The sequence below is a fragment of the Danio rerio genome, chromosome 15 (genome assembly GCF_052040795.2).
Source record: "Danio rerio strain M-AB ecotype USA chromosome 15, GRCz13ab, whole genome shotgun sequence".
NCBI classification, from domain to species: Eukaryota; Metazoa; Chordata; class Actinopteri; order Cypriniformes; family Danionidae; genus Danio; species Danio rerio.
The window spans coordinates 14,993,276-15,004,930 of NC_141035.1; the positions used below are offsets into that span (position 1 = coordinate 14,993,276).

Here is an 11,655-nt window from a genome sequence, read left to right on the forward strand (position 1 = left end):
AGAGACCATCATCCAGTGGCATAATTCAGTGTACTAGCAAACACTGAAACATGGTTAATTTGAAAACCATAAAACATTTAATCATTTATTTATCCATTTATTTAATCTAGTTCTCTTCATATATTCATTTTGACATTACTAAAGTAAACCAATAATTTTGATATCCCTGCCAACAAAACAGAATGCAATATTACATGGATTTACACAGCACATTTACAAAATAATAATAATAATAATAATAATAAATATTATTAGTCTCTAAATGTGTGTTTGCGTCTGTGTTCTCCATCAGCAGGACAGACAATATGGCTGTAAATCCCCTGCAGACAGAGAGACCCCTGTGGATGCTTCCCCAGGGGCTTCGTCACGACTCCAGAGTTAGTGTCTGGGTCTCAGTGGGAATGTGGATCAAAGATAGAGTCAGCCAGTGGTGGCCTGTCCCGCTGCGCTGCATTCACAGGGCTTGACGGATAGAGCTCTCTCTGGATCAAATTTATCGACACCCCTCAGTTTGAGTCCTTGATCGCATATAGTTACATCTTTCAACACACACCCACTCGCTCCCTTCGGCCATTCATTGTCTTGTCAGAGAGCCGATCTAAAAAAAGATAAGCAATCCATGATATTGATCTTTCTTCATTTATCTGAATCATTTTTAGCCAGAGGAATTTAAATGAGGAATCGATGTCTCGCATGCCCCGCTCACTAAAGTTTGCCTCTTAAAAGAGATCTTAAGCTTTGCATTTGTTTTATGAACAAGCCTTTTTCAGACAGGAGCTCCAGGGGGACTGCACTGAAAAGATCTGGCTTTCTGAATCTTCTGTGTTGTAAATGTTTACTTTTTTCTTGATCAGTGGGCAAACGTCACAATCACACGTAAATTACCAGGTTAACTGGCTTGAAAAGCAGTGACATTTTGCAGATTAAAAATGAATAACTGTCTAGGCTTATATGTCTGGACCATACAGAAGACCTGTACAGCATAACAGTTGGACTCTGGAAGTAAAAATTTCTTTTATTTTCTCCATAGAGATGGAGTGGAGTTAAAAATGGAGTTAATAACATCTGTTGACGTGAATTAACTGTTATACATTCATGTTTATGAGTATAAGCTGTGCAGAAAGATACATTTACACATGATGCTGATCAAAAATTCCACCAATCAGAGGCTCCAAGAGAGCAAAAATATTCCTCCATCATAGCTTTGTCACTTCAGGGTGGTCCTAGTGTTTCTGTCATTTAGCCTAGTAAGAAAATAGTATTGGGGATTTTTTTTTGTCCATTATCTATATAAATCTCTAGAGTTTGAATTATTTTGGTTTAACCAATTTCTAGTTTTCTAGTCAGGTTGTTGTTTCCATGGCCCATAATACTTTTTAGAAGTCTTTTCTTAACTCCTTAACGGAAAAATCAATTGAAAAAAATAATTCAGCTCTGATGAAATACTAAACCAATACTCCATTGCATATATGCATGATATATCATGATTGTGCCATTATATACAAATGACCAAGTCATTTAGTTTTTTAAAGCCTTATAGAACTATACAGTGAGTGATCTATGCCACTGTATTAAAGGGCATTGAAACAACATAAATTATTTGAATTTCACAATAAAATCAGGTCATTTTTAAAGTTTTAAAATGCAGTTTGTAAGTTTGACACACAGTGGTTGAACTAGGTATTGCCCACCTGGTTCAAAACACACGTAAGTGCGGGTTGCCAGATTGATGACAACAACAGTAGTCAGTCTGACTGTAGAGCCTATCGGCTGATTTAAGTAGTGTTATAAATAAAAGCAACAGCACATGATAAAAGGAATATTTTTCATATCAAAAGTAGTTTTATTCAAACCAACACCTGAAATTAGTATTTTAGAAATGACTTTTATTTATTCTACATTTAATAATGTTTAAAAAAGTTTAATATGTGTTAATTAAATTATAAACCTTAACATTTTTTAGAGTGCAGTAAGTGCAATATTTTGTGCTTCTGAATGGCTTTATTTAAATTTCTGTCTTGTTTTATCTGGTGTAAACAGCCAAATTGCTTATCACTGCATGTCACATAGATAGTGTTGGGAGACAGGATTACAATGTAACCTGCTCATGTTTACATTTGTAATATTTATATTATTTGCTAATAAGTTACCACCCCATGGGTATCTTTAAATCTACGTCTCATTTAGGAGACTGTTACTGTCAACCGGAGGTCGCATTTTGGTTGCGAGCACTTTGAGAGCCTTTCTGACTGAATGAATGAAATAAGCTGTTTTCCACCAATGCAACCTGGGGTCATGACATATAATTGGCTAAACTGGCTTTTGGCAGGTTAAATGACCAAAACAAAGACAGATGTTTCGGCACGTAACAAACATTTTCAAAGCAGAATATCTGACAGTGCTTTTTCAGATAAACAAGAATGTTCACTTAGCATATTTCTTAAAATAACTGCAAACATGCTATTGTATTTGTATGCTTTAGAAAAGTTAACTTAAATACAGCACCTTTAAACTTGTTTCATATTGAACATTTAAAAATGCAATGCTTCTTGCCATTATTTCATGGCAGGCACTTTACAAATATTTAATTAGGTTTGTTCATGTAGATTATCTTGAGATTTAGATATATGTATCAATTAAAACAGAACATATCAATATTGTTAATTATGCCTAGAGTTCAAATAAAGCATCTGACACGTTTACCTGTTCTTTACCCATGCTGTGGCACAAAACAGATATTGAACAGTCAAAAATACAATATTTTAAATGTCACAGATTCAGGTAACAATGTTGGTGCTTCAAAAACCATTTATGCCTAATTCTAATAAGTTTAGTTTCAGTTAAGCTCTTCAGTGAGCAACACATTTATATATATGTTTGTATGTGCTAATGTGCTATATACACTCACCGGCCACTTAGGTACTCCTCACTAGTATCTAGTTGGACTCTGGTTTACCTTTAGAACTGCCTTAATTATTTGTGTCATATATTCAGCAAGGTACTGGAAATAATCTTCAGAGAATTTGGTCCATAATGACATGATAGCATTACACAGCTGCTGCAGATTTGTTAGTTGCACAACCATGATGCGATCTCTCTTTTCACCATGGAAATCTGGTGACTGTGGAGGCCATTTGAGTACAGTGATCTCATTGTCATGTTCAAGAAACCTGTCTGAGATGATTTGCGCTTAATGACATGTAGCGTTATCCTGCTGGAAGTAGCCATCAGAAGATGGGTACACAGTGGTCACAAAGGGATGTACAGTGGTCACAAGGGATGTAGCAACAATACTCAGGTAGGCTGTGGCGTTGACACAATGCTTAATTGGTACTACTACTGGTACAAAGTGTGCCAAGAAAATATCCCCCACACATTACACCACCACCAGCCTCAACCGGTGCTACAAGGCAGTAAAGATCTATGCTTGTTGTTGGCTCCAAATTCCGGTTGCAGCAGAAATTGAGACTCATCAGAGCTGGCAATGTTTTTTCCAGTTGTCTATTTTCCAATTTTGGTGAGCCTGTCTGAATTGTAGCCTCAATTTCCTGTTCTTAGCTGACAGGAGTGGCACCTGGTGTGGTCTTTTGCTGCTGTAGTCCATCTGCCTCAAGGTTTGACTTGTTGTTGTTTCAGAGATGCTCCTCTGCGTACCTCTGTTGTGATGAGTGGTTATTTGAGTTACTGTGGCGTTTCTATCATCTCGAACCAGTCTGGTCATTCTCCTGTGACCTCCGGCATCAACAAGGCAATTGAGCCCACAGAGCTGCCACTCACTGGATATTTTCTTTTTCCGGACCATTCTCTATAAACCCTAGAAATGGTTGAGTGTGAAAATCCAGGTACTGTAGATCAGCAGTTTCCGAAATACTCAGACCAGCCCGCCTGGCACCAACAACCATGCCACGTTCAAAGTTACTTAATCATCCCAGCTGTGGTTAAGGGGTTCAGTGATAGTTGGATATCATACAGTAGTGAGATAAACTACCCATTGATCAAATTATTTAGGTAATTTAAAACCATTATAGTCCTCCCAAGCTCACTAAAAATGCAGTACATGCTCACATTACAATAATTGACAAACACAGCCTTATTTTCATGCAGTACGTAATGAACTCAAAAGGTTGTGCATGATTTGTAAACAGATATGTTTGTGGCACTTATCTATTTCTATCTATAGTACGATTCTTATATAGATTGCTCAATAACTCACATGGTATGGTGCTGTACTTGTGTTATGGTTACTAGTCCTTTGAAACACAGATCGATAAAATAGCTCAAAAACAAGGTTGCTTCAACAAATGAAGTTTTATCTCATGCCATTCTTTGTTACATGTCCTTGTGTTGAATTGTCTTGAGAGAAAAGTGCAGCAAAACAAACTCGAAGCAATGTGTTTCAGGTTTCATAGGCAGAGCCATGTATTTTCAGTGAACCTTGGTTCAATACAGTGCAAAAATATATATGAATACAGCATGGAAATAGCAGATAATGAGAAGTCCAATAATTGTCAGAGATCGATTTTTAACTTTACAACACTTCACATTGCCCAGCACTCCATAAAGTACAAAAACAATCTCCAGTTAGCTTTGAGCAGCTCCGCTTCAGCCCAATTTAGCTTCTGGGAGCTTAAGCTGTCTTCTCAATGGCCCTCATTTATCAGCATGTTTTCAAATAATTGATCAATTAGTGGCCAAACAGAGCTTGAAACATCATTCAGATGAACAAGCCGCGTGTCAGGCTGTGAGAGCTAATCTTTAGCACCTCCAGAACAGTGCTTGAGTGATCTCCAGGCATAAAGTGAGTTTCGCAAACCTCAGAAAGCACAACCACAGGCTCCAAAGCCTCTGGGAATCGAGCTGTCGAAGACTTCATTTCCCATAATCACCCTTGAGAGCCAGAGAGCGGCAGCCAGTGTTGGTGTAAGCACTGAGTCAGACGAAGAACAGATGGATGATCCCTCAGTTCACGCTCTGGCAAGCAATCGCCTTCCACTTTCCCTTGACTCACACCTGTGCTGCGAGCTGCTGTGTATGTGGTGTTGAATTCTGGAAATGCTAGAGTCGCAAAATAACCAGCTACACATGAGACACTTAATCACTCCTAGGTGAGAAAGAAAGAGACATATCAGCACCAGTCGAGCAGCAAGCTGCTTCATTTGGGAGAACTCAAAGTCTGTGTGAAACGCGTCTACTGTATGTTTTTCTAACGTTATCTAGTGCCATCTTTTCTGGTGGTGTTCAGGTTTTCTGTAACGCAACTCATAGGAGTCATAAATGCATTTACACAACAGTTATGACTGTACTGTGATGCTATAGGGACTTTTCCTGTGTGACATTGTTTAAACAGCAGATATATTTGTGTTGCCATTAGCTGCTGGTATGAAAATGAGGTGTGTCTACACTCTCAGAAGTTAAAAGGTACATGGTAGTACAAATTATGTACCTTAAGGAACAGTTTTGTACCCCTGTAAAAATTGTACCAGATATGGTACAGGAAAAAGCTAGTATGACACTGTTCAGTGCCTTTTATGGTACAACTGAAATGAAGGTACAAAATTGTTCCCCCATCAAAGGTACAAGAATGTTGGACAACTCCCTCTTCAATACATTTGCAAATAAAATATAATCGTTCATTCATTCATTTTTCTTCATCTTAGTCACCAAACTGCCTAAAATACAATCTCTATTATAAATATGACTGGAAAGTGATTTTATGAAAATTTTCACATTAAAACTCATCATTTAAATGTAGACTACTTTAATTAAATATTAAGAACTTAATTAAATATTAAGTTCTAATTATTATGTTCTGGCAAAAACATCTACAGTTGTTGTGAACTATATTTATTATAATGCTGTTTGTAATAAACATTTAATAAACATTTTGGTGTTTGTTTTTTTATTGAGCACGTGAGCTGGCATACATAATTCCCGCCAAACTTTTTTAATTAATAAATGATTGGTTGCTTTGTATTGGCACAGCAACAACACATTAATTAGTCAAAGTTGCTGCAGCTGTCATGAAGCAGACAAAATCTTTAGTCTACTTTTTGCCTGTTTATTTCTACAATTTTTGGAATTGGTGCTTTATTTGACTCGCCGCAGAGGTTAAAAACGGATAGTAAAAAGCAGAGGACAACCCAAGCCGACTTTTTGGCTCTTTAAAACAAAACTTTTATTAAGGGGGTTTATTGGACGCCTATAAACAAATCTCTACAGATGGCAACGGAATTGACCATCTGAACAGATAGTGGGAAGCAGACAACCACAACACCATGGCTTTGCCTTCTTTATCATCCGAAGGACGTGTTTTAACGTTAATGGAGGCTGGACTAGAGTTATGAAGAGAGGAAATTCAGAGGTGAGTCATATGGAACATTATTTGTAACCAAACCAAATATAGGCTAACGTTATAAAGTTTTTCAGAAACCCAACATGACTTTAGAAAGTACAACTTTAATGTTACGGTTTCGTGTGTCATAGGTTTGCAGTACTATTAAATTATTTTAATATATTTTGTTTTGTTCATCATGTGCCATGCGAGTGTAACATTAAAGGCATTGTTATTTTGTCTCTTTTTCTAAAGGCCTTTTCAATGGTAAAGATAACCGTACTTACGTAGACGTATTGAGAAAGTTTGAGTCTGTTATTGTATTGTATATTAAAGCTTGTTATTTGGCATTTCATAGAAACATGACTAGTGAATTACATGTCAGACAAAGTATTTTGCACACAGTGTATTCAAACTTTTATTTTAATGCCTCGAGGCGTTGTGTTTATGAAAGGTGCCGGATTTTCGGTGCATCCTTCGCGAAGCTTTGCAAAGGATCCAGTGAGATGGCTCGCGTTTTCTCCCTTATTGGTAATAATGTAACGTGAGACCTTTGGTGCAGTATACAGTTTGTGCGGGGTAAAGCCAGCATCTTGCCTTCACTGCACGTTTATGCAAACATTGCATTGTAATCTGCCCAGTGCACTCTGTTTACAAGAATACCAAATTATCTGATCATGCACTAAAAACAATCGTCCTGTCCGAAAATTGCATAACGTTAATGTTTCTTTGTCTTTTAGATTTTGGGGAAACGGTCAGTGCTGGTCTCACTTATCACATGACCGTGCAGCTTTTTGAGTAATCTTTTTAAAAGCAAGTCTAATGTATCAAACTTATCCAGCAACTGAAAGAGAACCCAAGTGTAGAGCTGTCTGAAAGGCCGGCTGCATCCACAGATGTAAGGCAAGTACAACAGCAGTTATTCACTTGCACACAATTATTGTATTATAATTAACTGTACCTCAAATGAATCTATTGTGCAGCCCTACCTGCTTAATATATTTGTGATTTTTGAGTTTCAGTATAAAATTGCTTGAAATGATTGCAGTGTTTTTAAGAGTAATATTTAAACATTTAAACATTTAGTTTGAGCAAATTGAAACGAAACATGATACATATCAGTAATTTGACAAAATAGGTCCGTATAATCACGAAAGAGATTTTCAAAAAGGCATGTTTCTAGTAAGGATTAGCATGTTTCCTGCTGTTAATAAAGGGTCCTAAATGGTTGCTAAGGTGTTGCTAAGTAGTTGCTAGGGTGTTCTGAGTGGTTGCTAGGAAGTTTTTTAGGTTTGGTTAGGGTGTTTTGACTGGTTGCTAAAGCATTGCTAGGCGGTTGCTAAGATGTTCTGAGTGGTTGCTAAAGTGTTGCTAGGCTTTTACTAGGGTGCTCCAACCAGTTGTTAAGATGTTGCTAGGTGGTTGCTAGGTTATTCTGAGTTGTTGCTATGTGCTTGCTAGGGTGTTCTAAATAGTTTGTAAGGCATTGCTAGGGTGTTTTATGTGGTTGCTAAGATGTAGCTAGGGTGTTCTGAGTGGCTACTAAGTTTGGTTTATTACTCAGAACACTCAGAACATCTTAGCAACTGCCTTGCAATGCTTTTAACAACCAGTCAAAACACCTTAGCAACCACTCAGAACCCCATTAACTCCCTAGCAGGAAACATGCTAATCCATACTAGAAACATAAATATCTGTGTCATGAATATACTGACCAATTTTGTCGCATTATTAATATGTATCAAGTTTACTAAGTAAAGATTTTTAAATGTTTCACCTCAATTCAGCATCATCCCCTTGTCTAAACAGCACAAAGGGCCCATCACTATTTCCTACTGCTTTCACACTACAAAAATTCCCAAAGAGTGTACGAGTAAAACTTGATGCAAGTAAAAAAAAAACTGTGCGTGTGTGCGTGCGCATAAAACCATATGTTGCTAAAATGTTTTTTTTTTATTTCCATACAATGGCCACTAATTGTCATTTACTTAAAAACATTTAAAAGTAATATGTTGTAGCTTTTCACAATCCATTTCACAATAATTGTCTATGCCCTTTACACCTTCAAAAGTGCCCGAGAGAAGGCCATTCTGTATACATTTGTTACAATAAAGAATTGTTTTTGATAATGGTGAAAAACAACATTAAAAAAAAGTAATTGGTTTTATTATTTGTCTTCTCTGCATTTCAGTTTTTTCAAGAAATGGGATGAATGCATGCTGTAACTGATTAAAGCCGGTGTTTCCAGGATTATTTCAACAAAATTGACCAGTGTGTTGAAGATGGCTATGAAGAAATCTCATATAGAATCACATTACATGAATGCAATAAGTGAAGCTGTTGCAGAGAGTCTTTGTGGTATGCATACGTTTCTGTTTAGACATACTTTTGAAAATTTAGAAAATCAAAATAGAATTTTATGTTTTTATTGGTTCTTGGTTAAAAAAAAAAAAAAAAAATCTTAAATTTGCACAGTTGATCTCTAAAATCTCTGAAATCTGACAAGGCATCTACAAAAAACATAAATGTAAATTGCCATATAGTGTTTTTGCTGTTTTGTATTTTTATGCAATTTTGCGTAGGTATAATTATTTGTACTTTTGTTTATTTTTAATATTATTAAATTATAAACAATGAGTAACTTAAGCTATTACACCTCTAATACCTTTTTAATGTGTTCTTAGATATGGATTTCATGCTTTTCTGGTGTTACCTCCAGTGATTTTTAGGAGAAAGTGGACTTTTCTAAGCATTGGACAGGTATTCCATCCATACAATTTTTAGTAACAATGTATTGATGTTGATTTTAGTCTTTTCTGCAGTTGCAACAAGTCATTAGGAACTTGATTTTAATTCATGCCTAACTTCTAATACTAAGTTTACATTATGTCCAGGAAGCACCAGTCACACCCTACCCCACTGTGCAGATTTTGGGAGCATCTGGCTGGAAACAAGTCTTCAGTGATAAGAAAATCTTCAGCACTGTGAAAATGGAAGGATCTGAGGGATCTGCCGAGCAGTTGAAGTGGAGAATGGCATTCTTTTGGCTTTTTGTCCATATTTTGTGTTCAACCATGCATATCCCATGCACAACAGGAACACTTTGCTCTTTCACCAAAGGCATGTGTTAAAGATATCCGCACCAAAAGATAAGCCATTGCCAATTGCTGTTGTCAGGTTTATTAATCTAGTATCATAGACTGTGAAGATGCCACATGTCTGAAGTGTTCACGACGACATTTTACTATTGTAAAATTAATCAAACGTATACAACTGATTTATGCTCATAAGCATAACCTTTCCATCTGTTGTGGACTTGATGACTGTCAACATTTCTTTTTCAAACATGAGTCTTTTCGGCCTCAAGTATACAGAAAGCACAGAACTCACATTTGGCTAAAAAAAAAACAAAAAAACATTGTCACTGAAGAGGATGAAATTGACATTAGGGACAGTGAAGCCAACATCGATTATAGTGACAATGAAGTGAACTCTGACACTGCAGTAGATGCTCCTGAAGATGCTATACTGGATATAAATGATCTTTTGACTAATTTCAGGGGGAGTCTAGTTTCTTTTGTTTTGAAATGCAGAGAAGAAAAATGTCCTCCCACAGTCTGTTCAGTAAGAACTCTTGAAAGATGAATTCGTTTAAATTGCTCAAAAAAAAAACTACGATTCCTTGCTTTGCCACCATCTAAAGCAAAACGGATTTAATAGCAAATAAATTCTTAAACTTTAAGGGCATTTACAGTCAGTTGACTTTTTGCTGTGGCCTGTAAAGTAATAGACTCAAAATATTTGTTCAAAGAATACTGTACATGTCAATTGGACATGATAGAACATGTGCAGCATATTTAAGGGATGATAATAGCAATAAAATGTTTTCCATATTTTTTCCATTGTGGATGTGCTGAAAAAATACTGCAGCCATGGAGATGTATGGGATTCTAGAAAGAAACAAACACAAACTCTGTGCTATCTATTATACTGTTGGTAATATAGGAGTAAAATACAGTCCTCAGCTAAAGCATATTCACTTTGTCTTATTAGTCAAGCATTCTATATTTAAGCAGCACATGAATGTTATTCTGAAACCTTTGTTGGATGATTTAAAATTGATTTCTACTAAAGGCTTACCTCTGATTTTCAGCAGTAAGATCTTAAATGTGTGTGCTGCTATGGCTTTTATCTTGTGGAACAATATATATGCACACATGATGGGTGGATTTAGTATGTCCTTTAACTCCGGATGAATATGCCAATACTGTATGGCAGCTCACTTAAATAAGTGAGTTATTCAGTGAAGATAAGTAAATTCTCATAACTTCTGTTGTACACAAATGTCATTTGGATTCTATTAAAGAAAAAGTACAAACAGTGCTGAAAGTTTTCATCAGGTAGCTTGTTGGGTAATTTATGAGAAAGTTAATGGAATGAGTGTGAGCATCCCATTTATATCTGTATTAAGGGAGCTTCAAAACACACTTAAGGGAAACCAACAATGTCAAGCCATTGATTTTGCTGATAAAAAACTTAGCCATGTAAAAGAAGTTTGTGTAAATAATCAAGTGAAGTATTTTTTTAATGTAGATTCTTTATGGATTCTGTGGGGAAACTGTTGCTGCCACATTGTTTCGATAGTCCTTTTTTATGCTTTTTATGTTTCATAAGACTAGGATTGGTTTTGTATGGTGCCAGGCGAGGAACTGGACTACGGAGCACTTGAACTTTATTTGGTTAATGACCTTTTATATGTTCGGACCTGATATACTTAGTCACAGTCCTATGTATTGTGCATATATGATTCCAATGCTTTAGCAGAATTTTATTTTAACTTTAAAATTATTTATATGAACCCAAGTTATAAGTATGAATGATGCTATGAAAAATGTAAAGTTAAGTTTTATTGTACATGAAAACATTTATTGCATATGCTGTAACATTTTTGTGAAATGTATTGTTTAACGTTTTACAGCAAATTGATTTTCTGAGTTAATTTTTTAATCTAAATTATAAATGGAATAAAGTAATGTTGTGAGTGGAAAATGTTTTATATAAAAATGTATCCAATATTTAACATTAATAAACTGATGCCTTTCAGGTTCAGCAGAACAATGGTTTTTAATAGTTCTTAAAGAAACACATTTGACACAGTTAAGGTACAAAGTGCTTTGTCACTGTGGCGGTATCTTTAAGGATCAGATTTGTACCAGTGATGAAGGTACAATATTGTACCAGCAGGTTACAAGAGCCAAAGGTACATTTTGATGGTCCAAGGTGCAAATAATGTCCTTAAAGGTACAAAATGCAATGGTACACAT

General features: G+C 35.9%; 1 long non-coding RNA gene across 1 annotated transcript; it reads left to right on the plus strand.

Annotated features, from left to right (window-relative positions):
- The first annotated feature begins 5,605 nt into the window (after positions 1-5,605).
- LOC147833612 (uncharacterized) lies at positions 5,606-11,442 on the plus strand. Its single transcript, XR_015509132.1, has 5 exons — positions 5,606-6,361; positions 7,072-7,234; positions 8,523-8,689; positions 9,016-9,091; positions 9,226-11,442. It is a non-coding gene; the product is annotated as an uncharacterized LOC147833612 (long non-coding RNA).
- The last annotated feature ends 213 nt before the right edge of the window (positions 11,443-11,655 follow it).